The sequence below is a fragment of the Cynocephalus volans genome, chromosome X (genome assembly GCF_027409185.1).
Source record: "Cynocephalus volans isolate mCynVol1 chromosome X, mCynVol1.pri, whole genome shotgun sequence".
Classification (NCBI taxonomy): domain Eukaryota; kingdom Metazoa; phylum Chordata; class Mammalia; order Dermoptera; family Cynocephalidae; genus Cynocephalus; species Cynocephalus volans.
In genome coordinates this window covers 124,457,370-124,473,338 of record NC_084478.1, presented here as the reverse complement: position 1 = coordinate 124,473,338, position 15,969 = coordinate 124,457,370, and the positions used below count along the sequence as shown (strand labels likewise).

Sequence of the window (15,969 nt, the reverse complement as noted above, 5' to 3'; positions counted from 1 at the left end):
CCACTTAAGTGGCTTCTTCTGGAAGACTCTGCTCTTCCAATTTCTGTGCTTTGTAGCATCAAATGATTTAAAGGTCACAAAACTGATATCTATTCAATATAGTTACTACCTCCCTTCATGCCCTCTTGTTTCGTTTTATGCCAAATGTACGGCTATTCTAGCCAAACAAATCTGTTCAGAATTTTGAAGTTGTATTGTTTAAAAAAACAGACTTAAGGTTCTGGAGTTAAATGGAAGAAAGGAGGTGATCTAAGAGGGCCATGCATCTCATATACACATGCTTACACACATATATTTACAGTAAATGCTGTTAGCATTTGAGAAAATGGTATTTGTTATATTCTCTTATAAAAATCTTTGACATAGCAACCACAATAAAGTAAGTAATATTAATTCACTTTTAAAGAGAGTGAGGTAAAAGTGTATGTGCCTTACGATAGCCTCATTCTTAGTGAATATATTTGTAGAATGATAGTTCTCTAAAAGGACTGTGGGGAATAGGGACAATGGGTGAAATCTCCCTGAAGCCTAGGCCAGCAGAACCCAAGACAAAATGTAATGAATCATGTGTAGAATATTGTTTAAACAACAGTCAGGTGATTGCTTTCCTTTAATACCTGTGGTGGCCTGCTTCACTAGGGTGAAGACAACTTATATGGTAGGGGGCAGAAGGACACAACATTATATTATTTACAGTTGAAAACTTAAACACAGACAATCTCGGGTTCTGAATCTGTGATACTTCCAGGGTCTCTTGATCAAATGGAGCAGCAGCAGGCAGGGAAGTAAACACAGGGGCCAGTCCAGATTATCTCACTCAAGAACATCACCCAGAGCAAGGAAGGGCCTAATTCACCGCTGGTCTGGACTATATCTCCCCACACTGTGGGTGCACCACAGGCAGTTTAGGCTTATTGTTGGGGCCTGCGGGAACATTCTCAATCTTTCTCTATACTAGGAGTCCATCAATGATTTTCCCAAACACCACGTGCTTCCCATCGAGCCAATTACACTCAGAGCAGGTGATAAAGAACTGACAGCCATTTGTACTGGGACTACTGTTTGCCATGGAAAGCAGGCCTGGAATTGTCTAAGTTTAAAATTTTCATCTGCAAATGGCCCCCAGTAAATACTGGTGACTCCAGTACCATCTCCATTAACAAAATCTCCACCCTGAATCATGAAATCCTTTATGACCCCGTGGAAGGTGCTGCCTTTGTGTCTTATTGGAACACCATCTTTTCTGAATTCTCCAGTGCACAATGTCTGCAAAGAGCTCGATCTTCATGTGGCCAACTTCCTGGCCACCAATGCTCACATCAAAGAACACCCTGGAGTTGACAGGACTTGAATTTTCCACTGCCATGGCTCCAACCCAGAAGCAGAAGTGACACTAGCTATTGATTAACTTAAGCGAGCTAACAAATTTAAAAATAGAAACAACAGCAAATGGTATTTTTAGCCACACACACGACTAAATAACACTCCACATGACTTAACATAGAAAGACAATTTTTGTTAAAGAAAATAGATTATATACTGTGTTTATATAAAGCATTTCTGCTATTCAAATTGCCTTCACATATTTATCTCATTTTTTCATAACATTTTGTTGTTGAAGGACTACGTGAAAAAAAAAGTTTATTCAAAAGTTTATATTTATTTTTATAATAAGGGATATAAATATCTCAAGCAGAGTTCATGTTAAATAATATAGAGAAATATATACAAAGAAAAGAATAACATGGGAGTACCCAGAATGATAAAGTATGCTCTGTAGAGAAGCTCTGAATTAAAATCCACAAAGCAAAAACTGCTGCTACTTATAAAAAATAACTACTGTCCCTACCTCCAGTTTCTTACTGTCACAACAATTTCAACACACTAAACTAAAACTTTCACTGCACCAGAAGGGCAGGCCTCACAGTTTCCTACCAGTCATCTTCTACTTACTTAGTTTCCTCTGCCTTCTCTATTTTTACCAGATGTAAAAGCTTTCAAGATCCAGCTCAAATACCTTTTCTATGAAGCCCTTAATCATCTCACCAGTTGAAAGTAACGTGTTTCTTGTATAAATTTCAATAGTATTTTACTTCTACTTGTCTCATGATTTTACATCTACTTGTCTCTTTTACCCTGTATTAGAAATGCATTTATATGTATATGTATATATGTGTATACCTATATAGTAGAGGAATACAGATGTGTGTGTATGTATTCCTCTACTATACTCCACCAAGTAAGCTTCCCTGAGAGAAGGTTCTGTGTCTCATGAACCTTTTTATTTTCTCTAGAATGTCTATCACACAGCCAACTATACAGTAGACATTTAATAAGTATTTTCAGGTGAAAATGTTTAAACACATGGATGATACTAGTGATAGTGCCTTATAACTTTAGTAAAAAGGTGTATTTTCTGTCTTAGAATTATCAGATCATACATATACTGTCAAAACATAATATTCTCCAACTTCTACAGTATTAGAGTATAGAGATCAAGCTCTATTATTTTCTAGATGCAGAATTTTGGGTCCTGAAAGGAGAAATCACTGGCTCAGGGTCACAAAGTTAGTTGGTAAAGACCCAAGGGTAGAAATTTGAGCCGCTGACACTGAAACCAGTGCTCTAATATCAACTTGCGTTGCTTATCTCAGGACTTGAGCTAGATTTCAGGTGACTGCTCCTTCTTTATCATGCAAGATAATGTTAAATTCTATTCACATATTACTTACCTTATTCATTTTTATTCAATTCTTTGACAAAGTCACAGGTGATGCGAAAAAAAAAAGCTTAGTAGCAAACTTATAGTACTGATATCAACTGCTACCACTAAAAGCTGAAGACTGGAATATCTATTACTGGAGAAATTAATCAAAAGTGAATAGATAATGTTCTGGAAAGAGATTTATATCTTAATCCATGGATTAACATTTGTCATGTTTATCTAGACTGTTTGAAACAAATATAAAAGCTACAAAATCAACTTTTTAAAACTATTTTACACTAGATAAAAAGGGATGACCTAGGATCTGAAGTACAATAAACAGACATATTGATTGATCAGAAATTGTTCTGCTTTTACAATGTTGCATGGAATTAATTGAATGTCACAAAATTTATTGCCCTATGAAGAGGAGGAACTTTTATATAATTATGCAATTTTCACTATAGTAAGTGGGTTGATAAGGGATACATAGGCCCAGAGATACCTAAACTTGCTGCGGAATAGCCCAATGTGCCCAGGTACTGAGAACCCATTGAATGGATGTGTCTCTGCTCAGACTGGAGCCAAAATACATTGTTGCTAAGTATCTTTTCAAACTTTTATTTTTATAATTTTATAAATCTTTTATACTACATTACACAATTGGGGGATGGCAGGAGAGCATTTAATGGAGATGACAGAACACATTGAAAGAGCATGAGTGATTAGAGATAAATAACTGAGTTATGAATACTGTCTTTTTTATTATTTAAAATATTTTAACATTTACTTGTATATATTTGTGAGGTACAGGATGTTGTTTCAATACATGCATGTACTGCACAGTGATTCACTTAGGGTAAATAGCATAGTTTTGTACCCAGTATTCCATCACTTTTACTCCTCCCTCAACTCTGGCCTCTGGTAACCATTATTCTACTTTCTACTTCCATGAGAACCACTTTTTTTCTTTTTCTTTTTAAGATTCCACACATGCAGTATTTGTCTTTTTGTGCTTGACTTACTTCACTTAACGTAATGGTTTCCAGTTCTATCCATGTTGCTGCAAATGATAGCATATCATTTTTGTAAATAGCTAAGTAGGATTCCATTGTGTATATATACCAGTTTTTTTATTCATTCATCAGTTGATGGACACTTAGATTGATTCCATATCTTGGCTATTGTGAATGGTGCTGAGATGAACATAGGAGTGCAGGTGTCTTTTTGATATATTGATTTTATTTCCTTTGGGTATATACCCAGTAGTGCCATAGCTGAGTTGTAAGGCTGATCTATTTTTAGTTCTCTGAGGACCCTCCATACTATTTTCCACAGTGGCTGTACCAATTTACACTCCCACCAGCAATGTAGGAGATTTCTTTTTTCTCTGCATCCTCTCCAGCATTTATTATTTTTTTGTCTTGTTGATAATAGCCATTCAAACTGGGGTGAGATGATATCTCATTGTGGTTTTAATTTGCGTTTCTCTGATGATTAGTGATGTTGAGCATTTTTTCATGTGCCTGTTGGCCATTTGTATATCTTCTTTTGAGAAAAGCCTCTTCAGGTCCTTCACCATTTTTTAATTGTATATTTTAATTTTATTTATTTTTTGCTGTAAATTTCCTTATATATTCTGGATATTAGACTCTTGTTTGATTTGTAGTTTGCAAACACTTTCTCCCATTTTCTAGGCTGTCTCTTTACTTTGTTGATAGGGTCCCTTGCTGTGCAAAAGGTTTTTAGTTTCATGTAGTCCCACTTGTGTGTTTTTGCTTTAGCTGCCTGTGCCTTTGTAGTCTCACTCAAAAAAGTGCTGCCCACTCCAATTTCCTGTAGTTTGCACTTTCCTAATGGCTGTAGTGATGCTTATGTGCTTATTTACCATTTGGTTATCCATTTTGGAAAAATATCTTTATGTCTTCTACCTTTTGCTTTTTGGGAATTTTTTTAAAACTGTTGAATTTTGAGAAATTTTATGTAATCTACATACATAAATGCATATTGCATATGTGGTATGCAAATGTTTTTCCAGTCTGTAGTTGTTATTTTTTTTCATCTTCACATCTTTCAAAGAGCAAAACTTCAAAGTTTTGAGTTTTCATGAAGTGTAGTTTATCAAGTTTACCTTTTATGGATCAAGTCTAAGTGCCAAGTCTAAGAAATTTATGCACTGTCCTTGATCACCAATATTTTCTCCTAGAGTTTTTTTTCCTAAAAATTTTATGATTTCCATTTTATCTTTAAGTCTGTGATTGATTTTGAGTTAATTTTTGTATAAGGTGTGAATGGTAGTCAAAGTTAATAGTATTTGTTCTCTTTATTATGACTTTATTATTTTATTCTAAGGCAGTATTATTATATCTAGTTTTTGAACCCTTTATTTTCTATTATCATTTTGTTAAAATGTCTTCTTTCACAGCATATTTATTGTGACATAATTCACACACTATAAATTCTCACTTTTAAATTGTACAATACAGTGGCTTTTAGTAAATTGACAAAGATATTCTACTACCAGCACTATTAATTCTAGAAACTTCATCATTCCAAAAAGGAAGTCTGTACCTATTCGCAGTCATTCCTATTCATTTTTCCTCCCAGCCTCTGGAAACCATTAATCTGCTTTAAACCTCTACTTATTTGCCTGTTTTGGATATTTCATATAAATGGATTCATACAATATATGACCTTTTGTGTCTGGCTTCTTACATTTAGCATAATGTTTTCAAGGTTCACCCATATTGTAGTAAGTATAAGGGGGTCTTCAAAACATTCATGGAAAATGCATATTACGAAAAAACTATACGTGGATTGCAAAAATTTTTTTGTGCCAAAAAACCCCTCATACTAACTTGTTAAAACATGTCTGAACAGGATCTAGTTTGAAAGACTAAAAAGGATAAGAGGTCAGTTTGAAAAGCATCTCTATCGAAGCAACATGAATTCTGCTAACATTGAAGCAAGAACAAACATCAAATTTATGGTGAAGCTTGGGCGGAAGAATGGTGAAATCACTGATGCTTTACAAAAAGCTGATGGGGACAGGCCCCAAAGAAATCAGCAGTTTACAAATGGATAACTCGTTCTAAGAAGGGACAGATGGCGTTGAAGATGAAGCCTGCAGTGCCAGGCCGTCCACATCAATTTGCAACGAAAAATTAATCCTGTTTGTACCCTAATTGAAAAGAACCGATGATTAACAGCAGAAATAATAGCCAACAACATACACACCTCAACTGGTTCAGCTTACACAATTCCGACTGAAAAATTTAAGTTCAGCAAACTTTTTGCTCAATTGTGGCCAAAACTGTTGCACTCAGATCAGCTGCGGAGAAGAGCAGAGCTTTCAACAAAAACTTTAAACAAGTGTGATCAAGATCCTGAAGCATTTCTTCAAAGAATTCTAACAGGAGATGAAACACGGCTTTACTGATATGATCCTGAAGACAAAGCACAGTCAAAGCAAGGGCAACCAAGAGATTCAAGTGGCCCAGTCAAAGCCAAAGCTGACTGGTCAAGAGCAAAGGTCATAACAACAGTTTTTTGGGGTTGCTCAAGGCATTTTGCTTATTGACTTTCTGGAGGGCCAAAGAACAATAACATCTCATTATGAGAGTATTTTCTGTAGCAATACTATGTAGGTCTTGCAGCTATTGGTAGTCTGTCCCTAACTACTCATTTTAGGGTTTTTGCTGAATAGTTTTTCAACTAGTTTTGTGGTAGATGGTATTCATGGGTCTTAAGTTCTCCCATCCTATGTGCTCTGGTACCATCACTATCTTTACATTTTTTCAGGAGCTAAAATTTATGCTTTTACCTCGGCTTGGTAACAGCCCTAAGGGATTATATTGTTTCCTCATGTCACATAGGTTTTTTTTACTCTGATTAGCTATTGTAAAGAAATTGTTTTATAAATCAGTAGAAAAACTGTGATCCTTGTTTAAATCTTTTTTTAAGTCTTTTCTAGAAAAATGGATTTTAGAATGCTTTGACTTTTACTGAATATAATGTGTGTCTGTGCATTTGTGCGTGTGTATATATATAATGTGTATGGTTGTGTGTGTGTGTGAAACAAAAGGCTTTATGCTGGTCATGACACAACAGAAACATAAGGGATTAAGATTTATAATTTTAAAACTTTTTAAGAAAGTATGCCAAAGGGAAGTTTAGAATAAGGTTAAGTCTTGCTAAAACTGTTGGTGGATAGACTACTTTTCTATGTGGATTAAATAGTTAAACAGTAAACCTAGTAACAAACAATATTGGAAGAGAATAAATGTAACCCCTGTAGTGGGTAAAATTATCCCTTATTGGGAAAAAAAATGATCATCATATGCACAATGAGCCCACACTTCTCTTACCACTGGATTTTGGTAAGCTATATGGAGCAAAAGTTAATGTCTACATTAGGTAAATACAGAAGATAGTTACTTTTTTTCAGCTTTCTTAAGTTATTATTAACAAATAAAAAATGTATACATTCAAGATGTGTGTACAACCTGGTGATTAGATATACAAATACATTGTTTAATGGTTACCACACCAAATTAATTAACACATCCATCACCACACATAGTTATTATTGTGTGTGTGTGGTAAGAACTTTCAAGATTATATTCTCAGCAAATTTCAGTAAAACAATACAGTTTTATTAACTATAGTTACCATGCTGTACATTAGAGGATAGTTTTCAAATCATAAGACAAGAGTTAAGCACCAGTTAGCAAAAACAGAAAGCCTATTGTTGTCAAAAAGACTTCTGTCAAGAGCAAAAGAAATGTTGTAGTGCTTTCAATACCTCAAAGAGATGCAATCAGGTATACAGGAGTAGAGTTATGTCATGGAAAAATCAATATAAAATCAAGATGTATTCTCTAGTTTAGAAATAGACCCAGAGTTACATTTAAGCAGTAATTGCCAGCAATTAAAGTTTTTTGGAAATGTTACTAATTTCTACATATATGTTTGCTTTTCTTTCAAAACACTCTAAATCCTTGTCTGTCAGTTGGACAAATTAAGAAACATTTAAATAACCAATTGAAAAGTAATTAAAGTGCTTCCCAATGTTGAACAAGGATCTGTGCTTTTTATTACAAACCCTTTACGTCAGCAAATATATTAAAAACTTTGAGAAAACATTTCAAAAATAAATAAAGAAAATTAAATCTTAATCAAAACTGTATGCTATTCTTTAACATATAATTATTGGGGTTTAATTAATTATTAGGGTTTAGATAATACAGCTGTACTTCAATGAAGAAGTTATGAGTCTCTGGGAAAACATAACAATCTCTTTGATTTAGTTACCTAAAATCCATTTGAAAATTTCTACTTAAGCCATATGATCAATGCCACCCACATGCCATCTGGTGGCACTTCTCCAGATGGCACATAGGAAGTAATAAGCCTCTAAAATTTCCCCCTATAAATTCATACCAAGAAAGTGCTTATAAACAGCTTCACATTGCTAAATAATGATGCAGAATTTTCTGTCTTTTAGGAAGCATTTTAAATATAGCTAATTAAACAACAGCAACAAAAACCTTCACTTCTACTCAGTATAGTTTGATTAAAATTCTGGGTCTTCTAGCAAAGCAACTATATTCCATGCAGACAAGATTCATACTCCCAACTTCAAATCCTGTTTTTGGTGGGTCCAGAAAATATAAGAGGTAGTAGGAAAAAATATGTTATGTCATATCTTGTTAGTCATGAAGTTGCTGCAGAAACTCACCTCTGTTTTATGTTAACTCTTAGAACAGTGGTTCTGAGCCTTGGCTGCACACTACAATCACCTAAGGTGCTATAAAAAAAATCCTGATGTCAGACCACACCCCAACACAAATCATGTACAACTCTAAAGGAGTGTGAACAAGGCATCTGAATTTTTAAATCTTTCCAGGTGTTGACAACGTGCAGCCAAGTTCGAGAAACACTGCCCTAGAAGATTGTGTTTATTTAACCTAAAACTGTATACCTGTGGGGATAAGGTACTTTGAAGAATTTTTAAAATATAAAAAAAATATCAGAAATACCTCAACTATGCCATAATTTTGAGAATTGGAACAAAGAAAAAATTTAAGAGACTAGTACAGTTTGGTGGTATATTGAAATATAACACAAGCTAAAACCCAAACCTTTTATGTGGGCTTGATCTAATGATATTTTCTAAGCAGTGTTCGACATCCAGTCCTAAAAAATAATATGTAGCAGAAAGGATATGAATGATATTAGCTACCAGTGGGAGAAATGAACCTCTTTTATGGATAGAATAAATTTCCTTAGGACCTAACTAGAAGTTCTTAAATTGAGAGCAACAAGCCTTTTTTTAACACATAAAAGAAAATAAACATCATAAGAAAAAGCAGACATTTCATACATCATGTTTTCTTAAAGCGTTACCAGAGTGTTAATCATTTACTTAATTTTTTTCATAATGCAATGCCCATATATTTCTGTGTGTGTAACTTTTGGCATAAAATTTATACAATTTCAAATAATTTTATTTGATGAATTTGTTGTTCATTTAAATTTTTATGCACTTTTCTAATATCTCATTTTCCAGTATGGTCTGGAGTTTGGTATAAGAAGAACATGGGTGTTAATTACAACAACAACAACAAAAAGCAAGTTTAAAAAAATTTTTTTTAACTTATCTTTATATGTTCTTATTACTTCTTTTTAGGACCCTACAGTCTAAGCAGAAAATAACAGCACTTATGTTTCAATTTATGCCACAAGTTTTGCACCTGTTATATATTTATATCATTTAAATATAATTTCATTTGAAATTAAAATGTTATTCAGTCAATAAAGATTAGAAGATGTTTTATATAATACCATCACCTAGGAAAACCTTCCTTACATCAAGTTTAATAGCAGTTAGAAAATCAAAACTTAATTTCCAAGTATCGAAGTAAGAGTCATGTTCTTGTGAAACATTCCAATGAATTTATGTGTTTATGTAGTGATTTATATAGTGCTTTAAAATTATTACATATATATCAATTTGGTAATATCAAATATATATGTACACAAAATTGTATCAACCATAATACCAAATATATGTTTAGTAATATCAATCCCATGCCATCTAAAAAGGAAAAGAAAATTAGAAGATTAGTAGGCTAATTTGAAGTTTTAATTTTTTAGTCCCACATAATCTTTCAGTTATTTTTTTCATTACACCTTGAAAACTACCATAAATATCAACTAATATCACCATTCCTGCATTTGACCTGCATTTTTCTATTTAAGTGTTTTGGAAACATTATTTCCCTTTCCTTTGAAGTTCAAAAAGTCACACAGACTAATTTGGAAAAACAAAAATATAAAGAAAGTTGAAAAATGAAACAAAAATGTAGCATATCTATACAATGGAATATTTTTCAACAATAAAAAGAATGAGGTACAGGTATGTGCTCCAACATGGATTAACGTTGAAAATATTATACTAAGTGAAAGAAGCCAGTCACAGAAGATTCCATATTGCATGATTCAATTTATATGAAATGTCCATAAGAGGCAAGTCTATATACAAGTGTACTTCAAACAGTTCGTGGAATGATTTGTATTTTATCTTTTAATTATATTTTTCCACGAGCTTTTTGAAGTACCCTCTTATAGAGAAAGTAGATTAGTGGCTGCCTAAGGCTGAGGAGTTGTTGGGGGAAATGGACAGTGACTGAGTGAAAATGGTGATCAAAATATTCTAAAATTAGATTGTGGTGAGGTTGCACAGCTCTGTGAATATACTAAAAACTATCAAGTTGTACACTTTAAGTGGATGAATTTTATGGTGTGTAAATTATATTTCAAAACCGTTTTTTAAAAAAGGATAAATTCTGGATGATACCAAAAGGCTAGTTTGAGGTTAATTCTTCTCATGAGATAATTTACTTGCACAGAATATGACAGATTCTCCGTATATCAATAATGTTAAGGTGAATGGTGTGGGCATGTAAAATATGTTATGAACTTTCTACCCAAAATGAGACAAAACTCTGGCAGAGGTACTGTCGTGGTGTGAGACAGAGCACTCATATACATGAGGTACCAGCTGTAAAGCATCTTGCACGATGCCTGGTACATTACTAATGTGCTTAATGCATGACATAGATTTGTCATCATCGTTATTACTGTCTTCAACATCATGATACGGACATGCAGACTTTGTCTCACCTCTTTAAAAAAAAAGTTATCCTCAGTTAAGTGTAAATGTAACATTGGTGCCATGTAGTATCTGGTGCCAGCTACCAAATTATAGTTAGTGTGACTCTGGGAAAATTAGTCATCTATATTGGGCTTACCTTTAAAATTCAATCCAATTAAGTGAGGGAAAATCTCACTCTATGTGCACATTGTTGAGAAAACTTACATTGCTTTAAAAAAATAGAAATTATATTTATAATTCAGGAAACAAACATCAATGAAGCTTTCTCTTTGAAAACCATATTTTGATAAAGCTTCAAGAGTAATACTATGACACAAAGAGGTTTTAAATCATAGAGGTAAATTTTTTATTTGGGGGAACAGAACTTTGCAACATTATTTTCACAAATACACCAAATTCCATGTGTTGCATTTAGTAAGCGGAAAATGCTCACTAACTATATATGGAAACTGTAAAAAGACAATGCCATCTCTAGTTAGGTTAGGAAATAGAAGTTAATGGACCATACTGTTGTGGAGGATGAAAATAAATAGCAAGATTTAAAAAAGAGAGAGAGAGAGAAAGAAAGCGATTTACTTTATAGGCAGCCACAGTTTAATTTAATTCAGAAGCTCAGCATTTCCCCGCAAAAGTCATGGAATTTTGAAAGCATTTTAGTGGTATTTTTAATGGGCTACTTGCCTACTCTGGGCTTTTGTGAGCAGAAATCTTTGTAGGAACATTAATTATGGTACTGAAATAATAATTAAAAGGTTATATAGTTTTTACTTGTCTTCTGTCAATATTGAATATTCATATGAGTATTGAATATTCTCAACATTGAATATTGAATGTCCTAAATATTGTCAATATCGAATTACTTATATCAGAACCCATACTTTGAGATTATATTTTAATGTGGAGAGCTCCTTCATCCTTTTTCAGCAACCTTTTCCAGGATTTACTAGCCTAGGCTGAAGTTATTTTCTGACCATCTGCATTTATAGAAATAATAGTATGCCCTGCAGACCAGGGTGTTTTTTTGTAATTCTTAACTTTTGTTCTAAGTCTGATCTCTATCGCCTAAACCTGTTAAGGGAGATTTTCAGGCCAGTCATAACACTCTTCTGCTCTTTTCTCCGTTTCTTTTTTTCTTTTGCAAATGTACATCTATTTCAATGTGACTCAAAACCAAAACCAATATGCCTTTTTATGACTTAAAACCGATAAACTTTATATGGCTTAACCATGGATGCAACAGGGGTCCCCAAACAGGGTGAAAGAGATGCACCCTCCCATGATCCAATGTCACTCCAAAGAAAAAGAAAGCAAAGACTCTAGTTGCCCCAGGCAGTAGAATGGTGTTTGAAAAAATTTGTATCTCTGGTCTCCCACAAAAGTGAGATGACTCCAATTATGGACCTGCTAATCCATGCACTGGGCAGGCAATACCGAAATGAGATTTTTCTAGTATTAATAAGGCCATGAGGAAAGAGATAACAAGGGCCCCTTATGCACTGAGATCATTTATTTAGACCAACTCCCATGAGAATTGGCACAGTGGTAGGCAAGTGTTTGTGCCCCCAGACTAATGGCTGGCCACCTGTAGATGCACACCTGACAACCTGCACTCCCCAGCAGGCAGAAAATCAGAGAGCACTCTTACTGACTCCAAGCCAAGTTCTCATGACATAAAACAAGACAGAAGGTGAAGCTCATCTGTTTTCTAAATTGATTAGACACAGCAAAATTTGTCTTCACGGACACTGGTCCAGTGAGAACTGTAAACTCACCGGTCTGTGAGTTCTGCTTGAAGAACAGGCTTATAGGACCTATGCCTGTGTTCCTCTGTATTATTTTCCTTCTTATGGCAAATGACACAAAGCACAGAAACAAAGGAAAATTACAGCTACCACTGGGAGATAATGGATCAACAACAATAAATACTCAAACCAAAATTCACAAGAGTCAATGCTTAAAGAGCTAATTCTTACAAACATTTTGTCTTGCTAATGCAAATGTGGAAAAGAAAAGACAAAGAGACTCTTACCATCCTCATTCAACTGGACCGCACATGTAGAAATGTGGAAGTCTGACATGATAAGAATTTTTACCTTTTGCCAGCTTTGTCAGATGTCCCATGATCTCCCCTATAGCCTCTGGAGCAAGTGGGGTGTCCAAACCATTTCTTCATGGTTGCCAGAACTGTAGGGAAGGAAAATATCTTTCCTCTACCCTCTTATACTTTGCTACAAGGGCCTGTGAATTAAACTAACAAAAGAAAAATTAACAGGAGAAAATGTATACAAATTTTATTTGATGTTAATATTTTAAGTTTTACATGCATAGAGACCTTCATAGAAAAAAGTGAAGACCCAAAGAGGTGGTTAGACCTGGAGGCTTATGTATCATTTTAATAAAAAGTGATAAATTGTGGAGAATTGACAAGATAAAGGAAAATGTGTTTGACCTTCTAGGTATGGTAAATTGTGGGAAGGTAAATATATGGAGGGAACACATGGAGGGGCAGAAGTTATTTTAATATGGTTTCTTTGTTCCGATGCATTTCAGTACTGACTTTCTGCTTCCAGTGATAAGGGTTGTTCTCCTTGTATGGGGGAGAAAAGGGAGAACACCTGCTTTTAGGCAGATAGGGAGAGGCCAAGGAGTTCTTCTGCATTTGCTTCTTCTTAATTGCCTTCAATTTAATTCGCACACCAAAGTGGCATATTCTGGAGTGGCATATTATGATCCCCTTCGTAGACTTGGCTACTTAATAAATGGTTACTTAAGTCACAACAATATTTGTTGTGATAGTGATAATTTACAGTCTGATGAAAATATCTTGATGAAAAGTGATTGTTATTAGAGACCTTATTGAAGTTGTTGCTCCTCAACATCACCATCTAGTGGCAAAAACCTTGAAATGACTACAGAGCCTTCCAGGGACCCTAAACCTAATAGAATGCATGTAGCTAATTCAACCATGTTGCATAGTGACACAAATACCACAAGTTTACTTAAACACTAACACATATTTTTATCCAAATCAAGTTATCTAATAGAAATATTTTTTATTCTTGTGTTGGGAGAAAATATTTATATTCTCATTATAGGTTGATTGTGTTATGAGAAGTTTTATCATTTATAGAAACAAGTGGGCCCCTGATATTGCCTGTTTGTGTGTACCGGTTAAGCATCCCTATTCTGAAAACTCCAAGTCCAAAATGCTCCAAAATCCAAAACTTTGTGAATGCTGACATGACACCATAAGTGGAAAGTTCCACACCTGACATTTGGATTTTGGATTATGATATTAGGGATGTTCAACCTTTACAGGTATTTTGGTGATATTTCTGTGCTGCTTAGTTACTCTGAACACATTTTTTTTTTTTTGCTGTATTACTGATATGTTAAAATTTTGCTGTTAAGTACTAATGTGTGAATAAGCTTAAGAAAATGATTGCTTACTGGTAGCATATAAATTAAGAGTCAGAAATCATGGTAATGCCAAATAACTACAGAATGTCCACAGAGGTGCCTGAGAAAGTGACATTTTTGCTTTCTGATGGTTCAGTGTAGACAAATTTCATTTCATACACAAAATTATTAAAAATATTGCATAAAAACATAAGTGGTTGCCAGAGGTTTTTTGTTTTTGTTTTTGTTTTTTGGTGGGGGAAGGGAGGAGGGAGGAATGAATATGTGGAGCACAGAGGATGTTTAAGGTAGCAAAACTACCCTGTGTGATACTGTCATGGTAAATACATGACATTATGCATTTGGCAAAAACCATAGACCTGTACAACACAAAGAGGAAACCCTAATGTAAAATTGAGTTAATAATAATAAATCAATATTGGTTCATAACTGTAACAAATGTACCACACTAATGTAATATGTTAGTAACAGGAAAAGCTGTGCATGTATGCAGTGGGGGGTACATGTGGGAACTACGTACTTTCTGCTCAATTTCTCTTTAAACCTAAAACTGCTATAAAAATAAGGTCTATTACTTAGAAAAAAATTTTGTATAAACTTACCTTCAGGCTAACTGTACAAGGTGTATATGAAATATAAATGAATTTTGTGTTTAGACTTGGGTCCCATTAACAAGATATCTCATTATTTGTATGAAAATATTCTAGAATCCAAAATAATTAAAATCTGAAACACTTCTGGTCCCAAGCATTTTGGATAAGAGATACTCAACCTGTATTTGCATGTGTACAAAAGTCATATTTTCAATGGTTTGATCAATACTATTAATTTATTACTTGGAGGATTAGTCCATTCATTCTCACAGTCTCTGTATCTATATCTTTATTCTCCTATCCTCTTTACTATGACAGTTTCAGAAAAGAAGCTCTACTCTTTCCCAAGGCAAATCTGCCTGCATGTGGAATGGAGCTACCATCTTGGCCCACCAAATATTACTCTTAGGATTTGAACTTTTTGTATGCAAAAGTTCTTGTTTGTTTGTTTATTTGTTTTTTCCTCAGCATAGATTCACAATCTCCTGTTTTAAAAATCCGTGCCTTGACTTTCCTACCCTCTAATTGTATAGACCCATTTGAAGCAAACTTCTAGAAAAACTAAAATACACTCATTGCTTTTACTTCCTTGCCTTGAAGACATTCATTTGGCCTTCACAATCTGACATCCGACTTTCTTGTTCTGTGAAAATTTTTTGAAACATCGCCAATGAACTGGCCAAATTCAACAGCTCACCCTTAATCCTATCCCTTATATCAAAGTCTAACAATTTACATTTCATTAAGCAAATATAGACGACTATGTAATATTCCATACATACAAAAAGGCATAAAGAATAATTTAATGAGCATCTGAGTTCCAATTATGTGACTTACAGTATAATGCAATAGAAACACTGTTGAAACTCTTGTAGCCCTCTACTCTTTGGTCACATTCCCCCTTTCCCCTCAAGTGCACCTCTCTCCTCCAAGAAACCCCTGTCTATATTTAACTTTAACATTTATTTTTATACTTTTACCACATATATCTCTCTAAATAATATTATAATGTTGCTCCAAATGTTTTAAAACAGTTTCAATGGAATTATGGCATATGGATTTTTACGCAATTT

At 34.1% G+C, this 15,969-nt stretch overlaps 1 pseudogene; it reads right to left on the bottom strand.

Moving 5' to 3' along the window:
• Positions 1–868: 868 nt before the first annotated feature.
• Positions 869–1,366, bottom strand: LOC134366585 (peptidyl-prolyl cis-trans isomerase H-like; annotated as a pseudogene).
• Positions 1,367–15,969: the final 14,603 nt, after the last annotated feature.